Consider the following 23,321-nt stretch of genomic DNA (forward strand, 5'->3'; position numbering starts at 1 on the left):
CCTTAAGAAAGCAATACTAAAGCCAATGAGGCATGCTTTAACCATATTCAGTTATTCAGATGGCATGTGAATTAGCAAAGTAAGGCAGCAGACAGTCTGCCAGTATTCATGCCACTTGAGTAATGTTAAAAAGATTCTCTGTTTTCTGGAGATTTGAGACAACTTCTATTTTCTTCCTGCCCTCCAGACATTCATAGCTTGGAGAGTTTACACTTCATGAAATGATAAAGTCTACAAAGATAACTGGGCAGAAATCCTGAACTAGCCAGAGGAAAGCTGTAAAGTAACCTCCTCTCTCCACATGTGCATCTCCTACTCACTGCCAACATAAAAGCCATAATTAAAGTCAGCCTGTAAGCTGACAGTCCAACATTTTTCAGGTTTACTAAAGCTATATTTCAGTTTATAGCCACTCTTCCTAGATGTGGACATTCACTTACATTGAAGTTATCTGTACTTGATTTAACAAAAAACAAGCCATTTTTCTTTAAAGCAAAGGGACCTCAAAAGAAACTGCAGGGACCAGCACAAGGCCATCCAGGGGAGGTAGCAGCAACAAGGACAATTCAAGTCTACTTGGGTTCTCAAACACAGACAGACAAATTGGAAACCTGAGGAAAACCAGCTTGATCTGTCTTTCTGAATAAGATTGTGCCCAGCCTAACAAATGAAATGATCAGACATCAGCTTTTGCATCTCCATTATGGCAGATACATCTCCAACATCAGGCAGATCTACAGAGTGCATTTGAGATATGTTATGCAACTCACACGCCACCAGGTGATGAAAAGCTCCCAAATACAAATAAAAATGTCATTGGAGCTGGCTAGAAGGAACACTATTCTAACAGCTACTAAACACTGAAAGACCTCATGAAAGGATTCTATATATTTACAGCTGTAACAAACAAGATTACAGGGCTGCTCCACCCTCCCCAGGGCAGAAGCCTTGTGATCCACAATGATGTTTTTCAAGAAACTTTAGCCCTGTGCCAGCAAGGATAGATCAATGCATCACTCAACCTTTCCACCTTTGCACTTGCATCTCCAACAGGCTCTTCAAAGACAAACTCAGTGCTCTGTACTGCTCATTTAAAATACAAGCTTTGCATCAGCCAAAAGAATATGCTTTTTAGTCATCTCTGACATGAGGAAGTTGGGTCACTGCAACATTTAACTTGGCTTTAATTTAGTACAGGTATCAACCACATCAGATTTCAACAAAATAGAGGTCTCTGGTGATCCAATCCATGACAATACAGGCCAAAAACCTCTCAGCAGTCAAAACCTCTGCTATTTTACAAAGTGCCATTTGCTGCTTGCCATCTTGGTGTTTAATGCATCCCACTAAGCATTTGCCTCCCAAGCACAAAGACCAGCCACCCACAGAATCACAGGATTGTTCAGGTTGGAAGAGACCCTTAAGATCATCAAGTCCAACCGCTAACCCAGCGCTGCCAAGCCCACCACTAAACCATGGCCCTGAGCACCGCACCTACACATCTTTTAAATACCCCCAGGGATGGTGACTCCACCATGTCCCTGGGCAGCCTGTTCCAATGCTCAACCACCTTTTTGGTGAAGACATTTTCCTAATATCCAATCTAAACCTCCCCTGGTGCAACTTAAAGCCATTTCCCTCTGTCCTATCACTTGTTACTTGGGAGACAGACTGCACCTCATGACAACTTCCATTCAGGTCATTGCAGAGAGCAAGGTGGTGTCCCCTGAGCCTCCTTTCCTCCAGGCTAAACACCAGCAGTTCCCTCAGCTGCTCCTCGTAGGACTTGCTCTCTAAACCCTTCACCAGCTTTGTTGCTGCTATTTGGACACGCTCCAGTACCTCAGTGTCTTGTAGTGAGGGGCCCAAACCTGAAGGCAGTATTTAAGGTGCGGCCTCCCCAGTGCCAAGTACCGGACAACAACCATGCAGCCAGGCTCCTGTCAAGAGATCACCTGCAAGGGAAGGAACGCTCCTGCAAATTCCATCCTGTTCAACTTAATGTTCACCTCCTCCATGGAAGAAAAGCAATGCTGCCTGAGCAAAGTTGCTTGGAAAGGACTAACTGCATTACCTCTAGTTATTATGGAAGCTCTCCAGACAAATTGATCTCTGTATGCAGACCTGTTATTAGTGGAAAAAAAAAAAATAAATAAATAAATACTAGTTCTTCAAGACTTCGAGGAATTTGTATTCTAGTGGCAGGTAAAATGCCTATTATATGCCCCTTATTACAATTATTTTTAATTAAGTAAAAGCAGTTTAAAAATAAAGTCTACATTCAGCACTTATGCAAAATAACAATAATTAGCTGGAACTAGATCTCTGTCAAAGATCAAGGCAGAAGGAATACCCAAATGAAAGAGCACAGAAACAATTCTTGTTTGTGCATGCCTAAATATATACATATGCACACACACCTATGGGTGGCTGTGTATCATGGAATCCTACCATAGATGGAAGGGCCCTTAAAGACCCCCCAGTCCCACCCCTGCCACACGCAGGGCCCCCTTCCCCCAGCCCCGGTGGCTCCCAGCCCCGTCCAGCCTGGCCTTGGGCACTGCCAGGGCTGGGGCACCCACAGCTGCTCTGGGCAGCCTGTGCCGGCGCCTTGCCGCCCTCACAGGGAAGGATTTCTCCCTCAGCTCTGATCTCCATCTGCCCTCTCTCAGCGCAAAGCCGTTCCCCCTTGTCCTGGCGCTGCAGGCCCTTGGGAAAAGCCCCTCCCCAGCTTCCTCGCCGGCCCCTTTGGGTGCTGGAAGGTGCTCCAGGGTCTCCAGGAGCCTTCCCTTCTCCGGGCTGAACAGCCCCAGTGCTCCCAGCCCGGCTGCACAGCAGAGGGGCTCCAGCCCTCTGGCCATCTCCATGGCCTCCTCTGGCCCCGCTCCAACAGGTCCGTGCCCTCCTTATGCTGGGGGCCCCGGAGCTGGAGGCGGCGCTGCAGGGGGGGTCTCAGCAGAGCGGGGCAGAGGGGCAGAGCCCCCTCCCTCGCCCCGCCGGCCATGCTGCTGGGGATGCAGCCCAGGGCACGGGGGGCTTTCTGGGCTGCGAGCGCACGTGACCGGGTCACGTCCAGCTTCTCGCCCACCAGCACCCCCAGTACCTTTCCTCAGGGCTGCTCTCAACATGACATTCTTTAGATAGAACAGGGAGACTTAGGAGGCATCAATAGTAGTCTGTCATGTGTCATTCTTAAAATCAAAGACGTAGACTGTGCTAAAGGGGAGATCATTTCTCACTTGGCAAGTATCTGACTGACAGGAAGCTCCTGGATAACCTCTTAAAATGGTGTTGTGAGAAAAAAAGAAAGTCAAATCAACCAACCAACCATCTTCCATATAACCAACACTACTGGGTAGTTACTTTGGACTAAGTGTCCAAGAGGTTGCAGGCTGCTCAGAGGTTCTAGATTCTCCATTCTTGGACATCTTCAAAACCCAACAGCACACAATCCTGGGCAACCTGCTCCAGCTGACCCTGCCTTAAGCAGAGAGGGGCTGGACTACGTTATGTCCAGAGGTCCCTGCCAACTTCAGCTATTCTGTGATTCTGATACTCTTTGAAGATCACTGTTATTATTTTTGAAACCAGTGAGCCTATGAACAGAACAAGGTATGTTCAGAAGCACTTGCATTTTGCATCTTGACAGCAAGCCTTAAAGGCCTAAAGGCAAACCAAAACTGTCCCAGCCTTGCTGGCCACATAGTTTTGGAGAGGATCCATTTCTGTCCGAGACTCTGAGAGAATCAATTAGTGTCGAGAGCACACAGTAGCATGGTCCTACAGTAAGTATGCAATTTTGTTCATGCAGTGGCTTTTGCCAAGAATGGAAACAAGACAAAGCGATGTAAAAAAATTGAGGAATAATTCTGGAATTTGCATCTCTGATACCTGAAAATCTGAATGAACACGATCGGCCATTGTGTAACTCCCTTGCTCTTAATCTAGGAGCTAAAATTACTTTGGGTGCTGTGAAGCTAGCTCTAGGAGTCCTAACTACTCCTGCAATGGAAAGGCAGCCACCAATCCTGCTAACTAATATACAAAGGTCTTTTTTCTGCTGCTTCAAAAGACCCACAAGTTATTACTTGTCTGCAATTGCTTCAGTTTGTCTACAGTGCAAGGCCAGAAGTCAGTACAGTAGGAAAAGCCTGACTTGCAAAACCATGAAGACAACCAGAATTAACCTAGAAGGCCAGCTCTAAAAGCAAGGACTGCATGTATCCACACAAGACAGGCGTTAAGCTTCTTGCTACGCCTCACCTTCTTCCCGCATGGAAATATATGTGAAAATGCAGCTTTAAGATAAAAGCAAATATTATCTAAAAAGCTTCCACATCTTGTCACTACTCACATTACTCAGGTTTTTGTTAGCACACTGCTACCAGAGTCATCCTGGCCAGCTGATGGGGCTGAAACAACAGCAGTCACAGGGCTAGGAAATGCTGATCCTAACCATGAGCACCACAGTCCCACACAGCAACATGTGGCCATGGGCAGGGATGCCACAAGTGAGGAGGGAGAGAGCTATATGAAGTCAAGGGGGTTTTTCTTGGTCAATTTTGCTTGTTTTTTTAAAGCTCTGGGCTGATATTTTCCTCCCTATAGTTATTTCCTAGTAAAGGATTAGGATGTCAGGGGGAAGGAGTGGACAGGCACAATGCCTCTCCATCAGCTGGGAGCAGCTTTCCCGTTATTATTCACATATGACAAGAATATATATATTCTGCACCTTCCCATAATCACCGCAACAGGCAGACAGTATATCAATGGCAGCTACAGATACGTAATAATTCAGAACTCTCAGAGCACTCTGGATAAATATATTAATTTATTATCCGACTCTAGTTTGGACTACTAGAGTTCTTCCCTTAAAAGATAAAATACCCTCCTTTTGTGGGTGACATGAGATCATCTACACTAACTTGCAACATTGATTTTTAAGTAAACATGACTGCATCATGTTTTACTTATGGATTCACATACTCCCCTTAACAGAACTTGGTTGCAAAGTATTGCTTTAGCAGAGACATGAGAGAGGTCACAAAATAGGCCAGTTATTGTTCTGAAAGTGTTCAGAGCTGCTGCTAAGCCTGAGAAAGCTGGACTTACCTGTTACTGTTCCAGCTCCCTCACATCACGGGGCTCGAAGATGATGTTCAGGAGATTTACTTCTCTGGAACACAGTATTTACATGGCACAGACTGGCCCTTCCTTGTTCCAAAGATCTCAGTATGAAGTCCAGCGTGCATAGACAGTTGTACTGTGCAGTGAGACTCTGGTCGCTCACTCAGATTTCAGAGGTTCAGTTGCAGGCTTTCCATCATTACACTCCCTTTTGGCCTTAGTTCAGGTTCTTTTCTGCTCAGAATGAGGAGATACTTTTTGCAGAACTTGACTTCTCTATGCAGGGAAGTAACAAAATGCAATGGCTCCAGAAGGAGATGGAAAGGAACTCTAGGCATGAAGTACATGCCTATTTTATCAGTACATTTAACAGCAAGAGCAAAGCCAAGGCAGCAACTCTCTTGCTACCTAGCTTTGAAAAGCCAAATTCTGGTCACTGAACACAGACAGAGAAAACTCCAGACACCCAGGAGAATAACTCTACCACATCCCTGGGAATGACACTTAAATTGTTCCGCATTTGTCTAAAAGCCTAAAGTGAATTTTGCAATTTCCCCACAGTATGTACCACTAAAGAGTTAGCACAAGTCCCTTTAACAGCAAGGGCCCTAAGCCACCTAATAAACCACTTCCACCAACAGAAGATGTGGCACAGCCAAAGCTGACCAGTGCTACCAAAACTGGCAAGAGTGAACAGTCATGAACCAAAGGTAAAATTGTTCAGACTTCCCTCCTGTCTAAATCACAAACAAACCCTAAAAGGACAACAAATGGAAGGAAGCCCACCCAAACCAGTCCTGAATGTTTGGAGATGCTGACTTGGAATCAAAGAAAAGTCTTTGAGCAAGTAAGGATGGTGGGAAGGGGGGAGGCTCGCATAGGAAGAGGGCCTTACATTAGCCCAGCCACAACTGGACAAAAACCAGAGCCAGGAGGCTTTAGAGTGTCAAGCTGAGAAAAGCAAGAGTGATACAACTGCAAAGAATCATTCCAGCAGACCACTTCCAACTCTGACTTCACTTGCACCCAACCCCAAAAAAATACATGGTATATATTCATGCCTGCAAAGAGTGTTTTACTATTGTTAATTATACTTGAGATAAGACAACACCAGCCTCCTGAATGATTCCCTTCCTTTGGGCAATTTCACTACTATTAACCACTCAGCAAGATGGGGTAAGACTGTCCAAGTCAGATTGCTACATTATGAGCTGTAACATTTCCAAGCTGATAAAAGAGTCACATTAATAAACTTGCCTTAAGTTACAGCAGGATAGATACTCTGCCAGAGCAGCTTCATGGGGAGTACAAGAATAACTTTCCTATAAACCCCAGCAGGGATTAGGGACTCTAGAAGATGGGGATTAATGGTTTTGGCTGGCCTTCAAAAAAGCCACATGGAAGATGAGTTCATAGATAGTAACTGTGAGGGACTTTCAAGTGTCTAGCTCTGCACAGGCCTACAAGCATTGAAATGAGACCTAAAAAAGCATGGTATGTCATCTCTAAAAATCATAAATTATTATTTAAGAAAAATAAAGGATTCTGCCCACCTTCTGCACAGACTTTCAGCTCTAAAATGACCTATTCCTTAACTACTTTAAAAAAGAAACTCCCCACAGTCACACTTCTTTGCTGGTTTTCAAGCCAGAAGACAGGATTTTCTGTGCTGCTCACCAGACGAGGCAGCACCGAATAAGGAGAGTTTCATTAATCATGGCGGGGAAGAATCTCCTTTTTTCACTTGGCAGAGGACAGAGGGAAAGACACCCGAAGTGGGGGCAGGGTATGAAAACTCTGGCTGTTAGCAAAGCACATTTCTTTCTATGTTGCATATTGACTGCTAAGCCACAAACCAAACAGGCAAGGCAAGCAGCTGTTCCTGTCAGCTGCTTTCCTTTAATAGCACATGCATCAGAAAGGAAAGTAGCTTGTACCCCCCTAAGAGCAAAACCCAGAAAATACTGGCTTTCTGGCTTTCTTTTACTAAAGAGTCCCTTCTCTTGGGAGGAAGGGAAGGATGGCACATTTCTAATACAGTAGCTCAGTCAATAATTCCCATTTTTATTACTTATTTTGTACCTCCTTATTCTTCCTGCAAGATCATCTCACTGCTGTGGCCTGGAAAAGACTACTAATGAACGCACAAAAAGGGAGAAGTTTCACTAATAAAGTTCACCTCAGTCACTTGGTCCTCATGTCAACTTCTCTAAATTCATCTTACTCCACATTTGTCTTATATATGCAGCTCCCAGAATAACCAATCTTGTGCTTACATAAGAATTTCTGCTTTAATTTCTAACATGATTTCTTCTGTTACTACTTGTGAAGAAAACTGTACAGTATGAACACTGGAATTACAAACCAGGAGATGAGAAAGAGCCCAGTCATGCTGTAAAATAAATTTTTCAGAGATCCAGTCCAGCTTAATTATGGTTGTAATACCACTGTGCAGCCCCTCGATGCATTCGTGAACCGTCAACATTTTGTCTTATGTCTATACACATCTGAGAGGGTAGCGGAGAAAGTAAGACCATAGAGGACAGATTCTAGAGTTAAGGTAATCAAACAAAGCTCTCACTGAAGAATAATATAAGGAGACATTAAATAGCATTTAATGTGTTACATCCATAGCGTATCTCATACATACACCAAGAAGCCCAATGTAGTAAGTCTTGAAAAATACCAAGTTAAACTTCCTGTAGAACAGCAGAAACAATTCAAGCTTGCGGAAATGGGCTGGCAGAAAGAGGCAAGACTTAGGCCCAGCAACTCTGCTCCTTTATTTCACAAGGGCTCTCAAGAAGGATAAATCAAGTCATAAACGGCACTGGAAAGACCTTCTCAAGTAGAGCTCCTGGAGGCCAACTTTGTGGCTTCTCCTACTCAAATACACAATCTGATGCCCACAAGAAAGGCTGGGTGCCATCTGCTACAAGCAAACTGACTCTAGAGAAGCGCTCCAAGATCAAGACATTAGTCAGTGTTACTCAAAAAAGCAAGATAAAAGTTGAGCAAGAAGCCTAAAACATCACAGGTTGGGGAGAGCAGCAGCTACAACCATGAAAACAGAAGCAGCTCGTTTGGCGACCAGGTATGCACAGTCACTCCTTCCAGGAACTCCGTTTACATAGAAGCTTTACTCCTTTACCTATATTGAATAACTCTAGTTATGTTAGTGACTATATTGAAGTAGCTACTTTATTTTTAATTAAAATAAGCACCTCTGACAACATAATTATATAGCATGAGAACCTGTCGATCAGGACACAGAACTGGTAGCTTCAAAATGAGAAAGGTGACTAGTAAACTATTTTCATCAATGACAACTCATCATCAGCTTGAGGTCTCAGAATCAGATGAGTGAAACAGCAAACCTGTCAGTGCTTTTTCAACTAGATTTGCAAAGAGCAAACAATACTTTAAAGCGTTCCACTACTAGAAGGTCAAAAAACTTTCGAAGAATGAAACAAAACACACTATACTAAGAAATTAATTTTAGCTACTTGCAAATTCTGCAAGATCTTAGCTATAGCAAGTAAGTTAGTTTAAAGACTCATTAGTTTCCCTGGAGAATCATGACCTCCTCTCAGGCTTTTGAGAACCGACAGATATGCCCCAAAAGGAACCCTGAAACAGAACAGACACATTGGAGCTAGTAGAGAGGCAGGGGTTTGCCATTTGGAAACCACAACAAAGCATTATGGAAGCAGACATTTAAAAAGGAGCAGCAAATGCTCTGTTAGTGCCCTGCCAAGGTTTTAGAGCGTCAGCCAGATCAGAACTTTGCGACCATGTAGGCAAACTAGAGTCAACGTTCCCATTTACCAAGCATTAGCAGCCTTTTGTTTGCTTCACATGTGTTTGCTTTTCAGGCCAGGAACAAAATTCAAGTCTGTATTTCCACAGAGGCCACTCAGGCACTCAAAAATTCATGAAGAAATGAAGTCCCTAGACATATTTAGGGTGGCAAAGTATACCTAGAAGATTCAGAGCTGTGGAGCCTGCTCCTTCTTACTCTTAAGAACAGCTTTGGGATACCTTTGTCTGTCTTTGCTTTAGTAGTGTGTTGCTAGAACATGCTTAGGAAGGGCCTGGCTTTTTACACCACCTCTTGCAATTCAGTGCATGGATTTTGTTCATCTTGGGGCAATTCCACAACACATATAAAGGAGATTAAACATACTCCATGTTACTAGGAATTACTTCTAAGTAGGGATATTTGTACCTACACACAAGTGAGAAAGATAAAAATCAGAAGTCCTTTTAAAACAAGGTAGAAGCATACAGCTTTAAAGAGGCCAAACCTCTGCATCTTTAAACCAAAGGCACCTCTGCAAGCAGAGCTGAACTCTTTGACTACAATAGCTCAACAAAAGGATTTGCTAGAAGCCTGCAAAGTAAACATTGCCTGCTTGTGATCCAAGAGAAAAAGGCATTCCTATTTTGTAATGTAACAGCTCCAAAACAAAGAAAGGTAGAAAGATAATATTTAGGTTCAGAATCATATGTGAAGCAGGGAAAGGTCCACTGAGTCACTACAAAACTCCCAGAGGGGAGAAAACACACTTTTCTGAAGGACCACAGAATACATGTGCTCCATTACCAGTGTTAAGGCACCACAGGCTGGCAGAGCAGTGACCTTCTCCCTCAGCAAGGGAATTGCTTGCAAGATAACATTATCTCAGCATCCATTACTGCTTGTGCCAGAACATAAGCCACATGCAGGCCCACTTGAGGCAACATTACCAGACACCTACACAAGTCCCTGTACCTCCCATGCTACCAAGAGGAATAAAAGAAAGAAAATACAGGTACAGAGAAGTGCTCAGAAATTTGCTCAATAGCCCATTAGTAGGTATTTCAGCTGTAGGCCAAGGCCCAATATAAAACACTGCTAGACCAAAAAGTTAAGCAAGTATGTTCACATGTCATTTCTAATGGTATTTACCAGATCCTTGAATTATAAAAACAGTCCATTCTGAAAGCACTATGTCATCCTGGACTGACAAACTCAATAGCAAGGAAAGCTAAAGGTTACGTGCCAGAGCCTTCTGCCTCCTCTGGACTTGTAGCTTATCCCTTTTAGCCAGAGAGGGATGCCAGCCTAGCCCTTAAGCTGCTGCTGTTATTCTTTACCAGCACGCCATTTTAATTCTCTCAAAGCAGGGAAACACTCCTGCTCTCACATGATGTTTATTCTTAGAGAGGATCCCAGGGATTTTTATTTAGCTAAGTTCAGTCATGCAGTTGGCCAAGTGCCATAAGAGCATCACAGAACTCCTCCGTTCTGAAAAGGGAGCAGCATTAGTGCAGTACAGACATATTAACAGCATTATAAGTGGCAGGTTATGCAAAAAAGACCTGGGTAACTGAAAATAAATAACTCTCTCCAGAAAGTTATTGCTGCCATACAAAGTTCATGACAGACTTGTTAGAAAAAAAAGAAGAAAAAAAAAAAAAGGCACAACAGCCATAGGTGAGGTCAATTTAACTGCTTCCACCCATCAAACAGCTGAACCCAGTTTCTCCTGACTAGTCTACCATTTCAGCCTTTCCATTGCCCTGAGCTGGTTTTAATGAAAAAATTCCTGCCTAAGAAAGCAACCAACACTAGCTACTAGTGACCCAACTAGAACAAGAACCACTATATTTAAGCAACAGCTTCCCAAAATAACTGCAAACTTAAGTCTGGGAGAAATACACTCAAGTCAATGAAGGCACTGCTCCTAATTTGTTATATTTTTCTTCTAATAAATGTGTTCAAATGTTGCAAGGATGAATGTGTACTTAGTCCAACTAAAATGGTGACTTGTGTGACTTACCTGGTTGGGTAAGGTGGAGGGGGGAAAATAAATAAAAAAAAATGTCCTGTTAGCCAACGCTTGCACATCAGGCTGGACCATGGGAAAATGCTAAAAGAAGCTACAGCAAGAGGCCTTACGTTACTTGTCAGTCTCAAGGAACATATGTGAGAGCAATTGTTTCTCTTTGCGCATACCCTTTGGGTTTTGAAATCTGCTGGGGTGGCAACAGGGGGAAGAACACTCATTTCTGACATGAGTTAATGCAGAAGAATAGTTTCCAACTTCCAAAGTGTACGCAGGAAGCCAGCAGAGGAGGAAGGGAGTAACTGCTGCAGTTCAACCACTATTGTATTTACATTTCCGTACTCTTGATAACAAATACATTCAACAACAACTGAAAAACAAGGCATTGGTTAGAAAACAAAAGCTGAGCTTTCCATGGAAGAAAGAGCAATAAAACAAATTTCAGGTCTCTCCCCGATGTTATTGGGTATGGTCTATTAGTTTCTTTAGAGAATTATTCACTTCCTTATTGCAGGTATGGCTGCAATATCCAGTATAACAGTATTGTGCCCTTTGACACAGGCAGTTTCCCTTACAAAAAGGGAAAGATAAAGCACAAAATAAATAATTTTTCAATGTAGTACTGGGAAAAAAAACACCAAAACCCCTTTTTTTATATTGTAATTAAAATAAAGGGTTCTGCCCACATCACTTTAAGGAAGTAAAACCGCATGTGGTAAAGTAACATGGTAGCATTACCTTCTTCCCAAGGGTGTGCTCTTCAAGGGCTAAATCTTCTCAGTATTCTCAGCCTAGAAGGTCAGTGCATACTTCCTTAACCAACCCCGTTTTAAAAGGGTGAATGGTAATGCAGCAGCCCCTCATCCAGCAAACTGCAAAATTCTCTTGGAGGACAAGCAATCTCCCTTGGTTTGCTGAAGCACAGCGGCAGAGGAAGTTCTTTCTTATTTGCTTGCCTTATCCAAGCAGAATTCTCTGTAAGCAGAACTCTGCTGCAGGAGGGGAGCAGGGAGTCACATAGAAGGAAGTAGCTGCTGCTTGCTATCACAATTATGTCAGCAGCTGCCCCCCATCTCATTCACTTGTCATCAATAAATTTGATCCTAAAGATGTGGGTTTGCACATGTATAACTGCTCTAACTGAGAGGAAACAAAAAATATAAATTAATCCAGCAGGTAATGTAAAAAAAACTTTCTCCCCACCTACTCGCAAGTAAACAATACAATAATCAAATCAAGTTCTAGGTGCCACAAGTCATAGTCAGTATCTGTAGTTTAAGAAAGCAAGTAAGATGACCGAACACACAACTGTATTTGGCTGAAAGAGCTCATTACAGAATAAGCAGGAAGAACTCATTTATTTCTGAGTGACAATCCGAGCTGAACAGGTCATTGTTTTGTAAAGAACCCAAGATACTCCCCAATCGGGTCATCCAACAAGAACCAACCAGCCAGGGCCAGACTTGCACAAACACTTCCTCCTTCCTGCCTGCTCTCCCAGGCTTCTCCAAAGGACACTGGGGAGGAAGTTGCCTTTATTCATCTAGGCAGTCAATGAGCATGGGTTAAATGTTCCTGGATAAATTACTTCAGGAAGCATTTTTAGCTTCTGAATACAGTCTGTGGGAAACACCTGTTTGGTTTCCATGTCCTGAAACCACAGAACAACAAATGTTGAGAGGTACAACTACCATGTATCCCTGGGACTGTATGAGGCAGCTTACATTGTAACTCATTTTTGTACAATGGAGAAAGGAAAGGATGAAAGTTACAACATAGCAAACTCACCCCCTTACACAACATTGGAGTTAGTAACACGACCAAGTAAATTGAAGTATGAGATCAATTCCAGACATCCACAGAGTCTGGCAGACATTAAGACCACATTGGTCAAAGCTAAGTGAAGTAGAAAGGGTGAGTGAGAAAAGGAAAAAAAAAAAAAAAAGGAGGCCAGGCCTGGAAGATGCAGGAAAGGCAATGCAGTGCTCTTGCCCTCCTATGTCATTTCTCTGTTCAGCTGCGTATGATACTCACTCCCTCCAGGAGAAGGGGACAGTCCACCTCCCATGACCTCTTTACCTCTGTTGAGGCCACGGTTAAAAGCACGCACAGCATTCTGGGCACCTCCCCTCCCTTCATCCCACCCAGGGGGAGATTAAGCCATCTTATTTGGCTTTTATTCAAATGGCTTTTGGAGAACAACTTAAGATGGTTTGGCAGGCAGCCACAGCACACAGTATAAACAACTGGTGGTGTGGCTGCCCCTAACCGAGCCTGGTTCCAGTCACATCGTGAATGGATACACAAGAGCATCAGCCCAACCAAAGAGACAGGACTTGGCACCTACAAGACTACCTCTGCACCTGCCATTTCAGGAGAATAAAAGAAAAAAAAAAAACATTTTAGGGAAATTTTATCCCACATCTATAACAAAGTTTTTGGAGACATGCAGTGCTACTGACTTCACTTCAAGACGGCTCTAGTAAATCATAGTAGATACAGTTGGTGATGTAAAAACAAGCTGTAATTGAACTACATTCGACTCCTCTGCATTCCTTACAGCCAAGTATCATTGGATGGTACTGGCAGAGTGACAGTGACAGCTTAGTAGTCATTTTTGTACAAGTCTGTGTCCTGTGTTTCACTGATTCACATTCTAGGCTACCTTAAGGTTAAGGCAGAAGGACGCATTAGTTAGCGGAGTAAACAGGCTGACGCTGCTCCCAGGACTTGAAGAAACAGGCAGCATTTGAGAACAACCACTGTCAAAACTGCGATGTAAAAGACACCTGCGTACTTCAGTCCATACAAATACCATGAAGAAATTGTATTCCTTCACTAAAACATGTTATCTGAGCACCTGCACCTCAAATACCCTCTGACTGCAGACCTGATGATAGACCCCAATGGAAGTGTAGTTTTACGGTGCCTTCCACAAGGACAGCTAGGACAAGAAATCTGGATGATCCACTGCTCCAAATTCCTAACAAATCAAATCAAACTTGGGGTTTTTTTTAGCCTAGCTTGCCCATTTTAATGTTTTGTAGTCCTCTGATAAAAAGATTTGTGACCAAGTTAAATAAGACATCTGCCCTCTGCAGCAGAAAAAAATCAAGAAAAAGTCCAACTGTCCAGAAAGGCCATCCCTCAAGTCACACACCAGCCCTGCTATCTTGAACAGCAGCAGGGGAATGTTAGAAACTTTAATAAATACCCAAGAGGAAGGATATAAAAAGGGTAGTAAATAGAGTGTTTAACGTAACAGAATGGAAAGGTAAGTACATTTCAGATGTTTATTCTGCAGAAGTTCGTCACAGAACTCTCCATATAATACCTTTTAAAGACATGCAGACTCTCCCAGAGTTGATTTAACACTCTACTTGTCATAGCCAGGCGTGCCTGCTCTGCCAAGCCTTGCTACTGAACTTCTGTCAGGGATTTTGACATTTCAGAACTCTAGATAGTAGCTGTATTTCCCAGAACAGATGAAGTTTTGGTGTGTACACATAGCTGTATCAAACCTTTGCTTTAATGAAAGATTTAGTGTTGTGTCATTAAAATAATAGTTCATACCTCAAAAGCAGGTGTTCCCTTTAGCCGGTCCTTCAGTCCTCAGAAACTGCTTATCTGCAAAATACAACACAGGCACAATTAAGAGGAAGCCATATGATTACAGAGTACTTGGATGTAAACTAACTAGGGATGGCTAGGAGATGATTTGCGTTACTCTAACTAAAACTTGAGAAATTTTGTTGTAGCCCCACTACAGTCATCCAGGCACCTTTCTTTAATGCATGTTCTTCAAGAGGAATACTATCTAGCTATTGCTATTTCACATAAGCACTTGCTCAAGCTATTACAGATATACCATGAAAATTGTGAGCAATTTTTCCCTCATTACACATCTTAATAGGTTTTTACAAACACACCATTAAAGCTGAAGTAATCCAGGATGATTAGAACATCCTTCCACTAAGTAGTATTTCAGGTGCTCCTATACCAGCTTAAAAGCTCTCAAAGTCACTGTTAGGCATACATCTGCATAGCCACCGGTGACAGCCAGGTCTGATTCACCAGTTGTTCATCTCCAGATAAAAATCAAAGCTAAAAGAGGCACCAAAACATCTACGGTCCAATTTATCAGCTAATACTACGTAGAACCACTGTGCAAAGCACCCTAAAGGCCTTCATATGGCAGAACTGTCACGTTTTAGTCAGAGACAAACAAGTAGGCAAAGGTGAAGCTTGCTTTCTTTCGGTAAAGGCTGTCCCACTCCAAGCCATTTTCTGTACTTCCAAACTTCAGAGTGGACTCTCTTGCAAAGTTTTTAATACGTTCTCAAGGCAAAACCTACATGTATTGCTAGACATGTTACTCAACTAGGAAAGCATACACTGTATTCTTTTAAGGATTACATTAATGACAAGTGGATTAATATTTTAAGGGGATCCAGATTTTTTAAAAGAAATAAAGAAATTTGGAGCTGCCCTGCAGTAGACACAGCACATTTTCCATGATTTCGGTGAAGCTGTACCCACCAGCTTTACCAGGGAACCATCTCCTTATCTACTGGGTATTGGGTCCCAAACGTTCCTATACAGTATTTTATACTATGCTCATTATGTTTCTTTACTGTGAAACCAGTACAGCTACAAAAAAAATTCTATCAAAATGACACTCCTTATACTCTATGCAGTGCTCTGCAGAAAAGAGCATTAAGTTGCACAGTCAAGAGTCAGTTAAATATTTCAATCCACATAGAGAGATGTCCAACTCATTCTTCACCACAGCAAGCAATCAAGCCTGTCTCACAACAAAGTATCATCTCAGCACCTGCTTATTAACGCAAAGTCATATAGGAACACTAATGCTAGCTCTTCTCCCTACAGATGTGCATTTCACATTACATGGAAGTAGAATGCCTGAGCTTTTAGTTAAATGAGAAAACAACCCAGTGAAGAGAGTATCACTTCAGCTTTAATAAGTGGTAAAGCATTCAGGAGTGAGAAAAACCTTCTGAAAGAGTCCTGTTCCCTTCAGAAGGGGTGGAGAGTTAGTAAGTTAATTAAGGAACAGAGAAATAGCTTGTGTATGATTCAGATACAAATATTAAGGATGAGTTCTTGCTTGTGTGATAACACTAATGCTCCCCTTTCTAACAGAAGGAAGCTCTGCTAAAATAGGTCATTAACCCACATTTTCTTTTTCCACATCATTATTTGCAGTTTAGCCACCTGGTGGTAAATTGGGGCATTGGGGTCCTTCTCCCCAGCTACTTCCCACTGCTGAACAACCAGATCACATCCAAAGGCATCCAGCCCTAATTGCTCGGCCCAACTGCATCTCTAGTTGCTCTTTAAATAAACCCTGAAGGAATGAATCCTATACTACCAGGGTGGTTTTAACTACCCACAGTTGTAAAGATTGCTTTTTCCCCTTAAGTATGGGGTGTTCTTGAATGACAAACAGAAATGCTAAATAACCTTTTTTACTCCAAATTAACAGATTTACTAAAATTGGAGGTGTGGCCACAAAGATTTTTGTGTTAGGTCTTACAGTAGTCTAAGATAGACTCCACCTTGCCCCCTCACATAATTGAGGAAGACTCTGACTACTTACAGAAGCAGTGGTGAAGGGGGGGGGGGGGGGGGGGGGGGCGGGGCAGGGAGAAAAGAAAAAAAAAAGTCACCTATCATCCACCCAGCAGATACTGGCTCACGTGCTCCATTATTAGCCACAATTGTTTTCCAGTTTGCAGAAATATTTCTGAAAACCGTTAAATGGTATCTGTCTATACATTGCAACCCTGATTCTAAGTTTGCAACTTTATTTCTCCCCAATGCAATTTTTATGCAAGTGACACTGAAACGCAACACAGAGGAAAAGCAGTTTATTATTTCGTTTGCATCCCACGCCACACCCACTCTTCATTTTTATCTTGCCTACGCTATCAGAAAGCAGGTAATGCCTGGTATGCATACTGTCCCATCGTGTTTGCTATCCCTATAATATCCAGTTCCACATCCTGCACCAGTAGTTCTTGTTCCTCAGCTCTTCTGGTTCCCAAGCTCCTTGCACTTTTACTACTAAACATTTCAACAGCTTCTCTAACTTCAACCAGTTTTCTACACAGATTTTTCCACCCCACCAACTGAATTACCTGTAACCCATTAATACACTAGACTACTTTCTGCTTACTACCCAGTCTCTTATCTTGTCTCTTTCTCACCTGAGAGTTCAACAAATCCACCCTATCTATAACAGAAGAGTTATTCTGAGGAGTCCCAAAAGCATACATACATTTCAGTGCAAACATTAACTTTCTGCTTTTTATAATTTTTAAGGTTCTTACTACTTTAAGTAGCAACTACTTGTCTCTACCAGTTTCCAGCAGCAGCCCTTTTGAGGATGGAGTAAATTACCACCTCTCTTTGGTCTGTGAGAAAAGCATGCAACTTACCTTGGTAAACCACCCAAAAAAGATGCAAGACAGAAGCAAAGAAGTGATTTCCCCTCCATTCACCTCACAAAATTACTGTGATTAGACAGGCTCCAGTTTAGGTAACGTAGTACTTTCTGTATGAACAATGCTTGTCTATCTGTGTTTATGTTGCTGGACTGCCAAAGAAAGAGGTAATAGAGCAAACCTCTAGTGACACTCCAGATTATCACTCTTACCCCAGCTAAATGGAATGCAGCACTTCAGTGCAATTAAGTTTATAACAGAAAGTATGTGCAATTTGTTGTATCAGGTGCCCTTATAGACTCCCTCAATTTCTCTTAACAAGCAACACTTTGTTTTCTCCTCCCCAGATTTGTAAGACTGCTTCCCATATACTGCGAAAGCCACTCGATCTTTTAGTTTCCTGTTGTCTCTCACCCTACATACTTTGTTTCCAAATCTCTAGATAAACAGCTTCCTTTAAATAGCTCCCCGTCTTAAGTATGCATGGTACATGAAGATCACTTGATATGAAAAGCTAGGAGAGGCGGCACACATTGCAGCTACAGCATTCCACATGCAAAGCAGTATCACGTTGTCGAATACCATGGGTTCAAACACAAAGTCTTGAAAACCCTGAGCTATATATACATGGTGACCATGAAACCCGGAGATTAAGGCATCTCAGATTTTCATCCCAGTCCTTTCCTAGAGGAATAATACTAGCAGCAAATTAACTACAATTTGATGCAAAGAAACCTGCCTTTATAGCCACAAGTCTCTATGCTGTCTCCTTGCCTGTACCAGAACTTACCAACATCCTAAACCACGAGTTTATTAAAGAATATATGATGGACATTTCTTCATGGGTACCATTGTCAAATATTCAATGAATTTTTGTTAAGCATCAAACTGCTGTTCCAACACTTACATGAGGCATCTCAGATAAAGCTGACAGTATTTGAAAGAGACTTCTTTTAGGTATGATTCTACACTTTTGAGCAGAGCTTCTTCCAAGAGAGAGGGAAAGTGCTGAAGTTAGACTAATAATTTAGAGTATTCAAAACACAAGATGTAGTTCCACTGAACTCTTACGAGTGAATAATCTTCTAGGGAAACATTCATGAACAGCAGGTCAGACTTTCACGGTAAGTCACGCAACTCTTACTACTTGTAGAAAGAGATCGTACCTCCCAATTGCAGGTAGCACACAGAATAATAAAGGTCTTCAACCATAAAGCAAGCAGATACTCTTCAGCAATATCCACGTTTAATCCTCATTGAGGAGGACAGGCTTTAAAAAAATAGTCTTCTGTAGCAATTCAGGTTGACAAAAGTTAAACAGTGAGGTTCATATAATCAGACGGTAAATAAGCAGCTGCACAAGCGTAGCTGTTTCTATAGCACCATGGATTTTCGTATGTCAAGAGCGATTTGACTAAAGGAATGACATGCAAAGATTCTAGAAAGTTGGAAGAGTGACTCATGGACTGCCAAATCACTAGTACCAAGGACCAACCAAGGACCTTCCAGAATGATCCTGGAAGGCTAGAAAGTTCAGCAAATGCTAATTAACAATAAGTGCCAGCAGCCAGTGGCCTTTGGTTAGTTAGCGTACAACCAAATAGCACAGGGAGGGTGGGAGAGAGTACTCAACTGTGTTACTAGACAGAGTACACCTGACAAGAAGCTGAAAACACCCAGAGAAGGCAGAGATTAAATACTCTGACAGAAGTGATCTTCAAATCTTTCTACAGATCTTTCAGATGTGTCTAAGCAGAAAAAAACCCCACACCTACAAAACCTTAACACACAAACATCCAGATCCACAAAATGCAAAAAAAAAAAAAAAACAAACCCACAAAAAACAAAGGCAGAAAATGCCCTTGGTGAGAAACAACTAAGTGCATTCCTTTTCAAGAGAAGCTGAAAAAAGTGATTTAAGCAAGACCAACGTATCTCTTTTCACAGTTGAAAAACTAACAGGACTAAATTAACTAAAGTTAGCTAACACAGTTGCATTCCCAACAGCATCTCTAGCTTCCTGTGTGGATGAGTAGTTTTGGTGAAAGCAGTTCTAATTTGGATTCAGAGAATGCAAATTTAAGGAGCACAGCAATTTCTGACCAGTTCCTTCCATGAACACTGATGCATAAGAAAAACTCTTTCACATTCAAGTTTAATCCTCTTCTGAAATATTTTTTTTTTGAACAGTTCATTGAACACTAAGCCTTCAGTCTAGCCAATTACATCTAAAAATAAAGGTATTAAGAATTCAGGAATTCTTCCTACTGTTATAGTTAATCAATACAGATCCACTGCAATTCCTGTCATATGCTTTGTCAATGCATATGCCCATGCCCATGCTTGGACAGCATTACCCAACAACCTGCCATCTTTTTGGGTAGTACAGACCAGAGGCAGATATTTTAATGATCTGAGATGTTACCGAGATCCACAGAGCAAAGGTTCAGTTGCAAGCACATCAGAAAAAGGAGCAGTGAGAACCCAAGTCAAGTCCCAAACAGAAACAGAAACACCTCAGTTAACTATATGCAACTGAAGCTCCTCCAATGGCTTGTTTTGCCTTAGCTGGGGCTAATGAGGACAAAGAAAAAGCATTTTTCTTCACCAAAAGGGTTGCCAAGCACTGGAACAGGCTGCCCAGGGAAGTGGTGGAATCACCATCCCCAGGGGTATTTAGAAGACATGCAGACATGGTCCTTAGGGACATGGTTTAGTAGTGGGCTAGGCAGTGCTGGGTTAGCAGTTGGACTCTATGATCTTAAAGGTCTTTTCCAACCTAAACCATTCTGTGATTATTCAAATTTCACTTGTGCTCTAATGAAAGACTGCTCAACAGATTGTGCTTCCTGCAATCAGAATTTCAATTTCACAGTTGACTTAAACATGCCCAGGACCACAGTGACTAGGAAAGGGCTGTACTCACACTTGTACAGCCTCACTTTTTAAACCAGGGTGGCTACCTGCAAACGGCTCTTGAGAATGGTCCTGGTCCATGCTAGCTCCTGAACAGCATCCACCAGTGTCTGGGAGAGTACTGTTGCCCAAGGCCAAAGATTGCAAGAGGAAATATTCTGAAAACATATCAGCACAGGCGCTGTATTCCAGCACTACCAGAACTCACCGAGCATCATGTAATTCACTAGCACCGGTATAGCTGGAGACACAAGACTAAGGGAAGCTTTTACTTGGCAAGTTGTTCGATATTCACATCATCCCAGCTTTCTGGGAAGTCCACTAGTCCAGCTCATCCTCATCCGCCACTACAAAAGAGCGTATCACCAAGAAAGTCTCCCTAGCCCACTACGGTAAGAAACAGGGTTGTCTGCCTTTTCAAAAAAATCTCTCATTTTTTGCTCATCTTTAAATAGTCTTTTATAAAGCCTCTCTGCTCTAGATTGCTCCTTTTAGCTAAACCAGATGTCTGGCAGATCTGTTTTTCACAGGTTGTTCATTAGGATAACCAGCAACTCTCCACATACCCTCCTCTAGTTTTCCTCTAGCCCTTCACAGTGTATGCCACCCAGCCATGACAACAACTGCAGCTAAAGTAGAGGGTGATTTCTAAGGCAACTGCCTCTTCACTCAAACTGACTCAATTCTTATACCTTAAAGGTTGTTTAATGAACAGCTGGAAACATGAAGTGATCGTAAGTTTTCACCAGTGTCTAACCTATGACTGCCACCTCTTTAACCTGAATTACTGCTAAGCTGACTGACTCCCCAGATCCTTGTTCTCCCAGTCTCTGTACAGTGATATATGTAGCTTCATTAGCTATATTTTCCAAATGGAAACTCTTGCTCTCACTTTGCAAAGAAACTTCTTCAAGCTCAACCATATTCAACCCATAGTTAACCATTCTTTTTTGTTGCACAGAGGCAGCCAGCACCCATTTCTAGACAAAGGTAGAGGACGATAAGGAAGAAGCGTTAAGACTTCTCACTGTAAGTCATAAAAAGCACTGAGGTCCCATGTCCAGCAAACAAGCCTCAAATAGGTTTATCAGTACCCAAGTTGAGAACGGCCCTGTGGAGAAATACTCAGGGTGCTGGTGGCCAAGAAGCTGGACACGACCCAGCCATGTGCGCTCACAGCCCAGAAAGCCCCCCGTGCCCTGGGCTGCATCCCCAGCAGCGTGGCCGGCGGGGCAAGGGAGGGGGCTCTGCCCCTCTGCCCCGCTCTGCTGAGACCCCCCTGCAGCGCCGCCTCCAGCTCCGAGGCCCCCAGCATAAGGAGGGCACGGACCTGTTGGAGCGGGGCCAGAGGAGGCCACGGAGATGGCCAGAGGGCTGGAGCCCCTCTGCTGCGCAGCCGGGCTGGGAGCGCTGGGGCTGTTCAGCCCGGAGAAGGGAAGGCTCCTGGAGACCCTGGAGCACCTTCCAGCACCCAAAGGGGCCGGCGAGGAAGCTGGGGAGGGGCTTTTCCCAAGGGCCTGCAGCGCCAGGACAAGGGGGAACGGCTTTGCGCTGAGAGAGGGCAGATGGAGATCAGAGCTGAGGGAGAAATCCTTCCCTGTGAGGGCGGCGAGGCGCCGGCACGGGCTGCCCAGAGCAGCTGTGGGTGCCCCAGCCCTGGCAGTGCCCAAGGCCAGGCTGGACGGGGCTGGGGGAAGGGGGCCCGGCGCGTGGCAGGGGTGGGACTGGGGGGTCTTTAAGGGTCCTTCAACCCAAACCGTTCTGGGATTCTGTGAAGTTCTAACAGGCTGTCCAACACTAAAAAAAAGCATCCTTCTCTTAGCCATTTCACCTACACTACACCCTCTCAGAAGAGCAGTAACATAGAGAACACCGATGCTTTCCCACAGCCTAATCTGGCAAGTCTTGAGATGGCTCAAGAACAGGACTGTGTGTTTCCTTCCTGCTTTCACAAATGACACTCTCTCACTATGCAGATCCCTATGGAGAGGCCTATACCGCCGGCACGTATGGACTGTGGTGATAAGGGCAGGGGAAAGCTGTGCAACTGCAGGTCACTTTTCAGACATACTGTCAATTGACTTCACTGAGCGCTTAAAAAAACACCCATCAAGCCACTGTGTTTTGTTACAGGATCCACACAGAACAGCCAGTGCTCTTTAAATTGAGGTTTGCTTGGTGCTTGGAAAAGGGTTGTTTTTACAGGGACTTGAGGACTCAAATGTGGCATTACTACTGACCTGTGCTGCTTCACCCTGATTTGCAACTGCCCCAATCTTGACCTGAAAGTACCTTTAAGAGGGAGATTTAGGATTTACTTAATCCTCGGATTTTCAGTTTGGAAATGTATTTATGACAGATTTTACATGGAATGCTTTGGAGGGAAAAGAAAAAACCGCCACACACAAAAAAAACCCCACCACAAAAAAACCCACACACAAACCCCACCAAGCACCAAAACTAAGCAGAATACACACTGGCAGCCTGACCAACACCCTGAGTTAAAACACTCTGAAAGCGCATGTTATTTAGTTAAAAATAAACAAATAAAACAACCATAAGATATCTCCATGCAAAAGGTCATTTATATAGACCAAATTCTCATGCCCAAACGTGCACTACATAAACACCAGTATCTGAGCAAATCAGTTGAACAGGTTTAATACCCTGTGTATTTTAGGTAAAATATCCAAGATGTTTGGGAACACTGAAAAGGAACTGAACTAGGCATTAACCATGCCCTTAAAGATCAGTCACACCACCACATCAGAAGGTGAGCAAAATTGTAAAACGAACCCACTACACAGCAAATTCAGTATCTCCTCTGTTTAGTGATGTATTTTATGAACTAGTTGCTCTTTATAGACACAATTCTGTGAGCAGTTCCAAGTTAAGGCCACACATTTCCATAGCAAACATCCTGAAAGAGCTTCCATCATGGCTCTATCTTCTGTCCTAATCACACTTTCAAACATAAGAG

At 43.0% G+C, this 23,321-nt stretch overlaps 1 protein-coding gene across 13 annotated transcripts in view; it reads right to left on the reverse strand.

Moving 5' to 3' along the window:
* The window catches only part of MAP4 (microtubule associated protein 4), a 170,785-nt gene that overhangs the window by 125,460 nt on the left and 22,004 nt on the right, over window positions 1-23,321 (reverse strand). For 12 of the 13 annotated variants that reach the window (XM_055803557.1, XM_055803551.1, XM_055803558.1 and 9 more), the window contains exon 2: window positions 14,532-14,585. The gene's annotated coding sequence lies outside the window, so the exon portion shown is untranslated. Of the gene's footprint in view, window positions 1-2,074; window positions 2,125-14,531; window positions 14,586-23,321 lie in introns of all 13 variants that reach the window. The other variant, XM_055803550.1, reaches the window with a different exon arrangement.

This window comes from Falco peregrinus, chromosome 5 (genome assembly GCF_023634155.1).
Source record: "Falco peregrinus isolate bFalPer1 chromosome 5, bFalPer1.pri, whole genome shotgun sequence".
Lineage (NCBI taxonomy): Eukaryota > Metazoa > Chordata > Aves > Falconiformes > Falconidae > Falco > Falco peregrinus.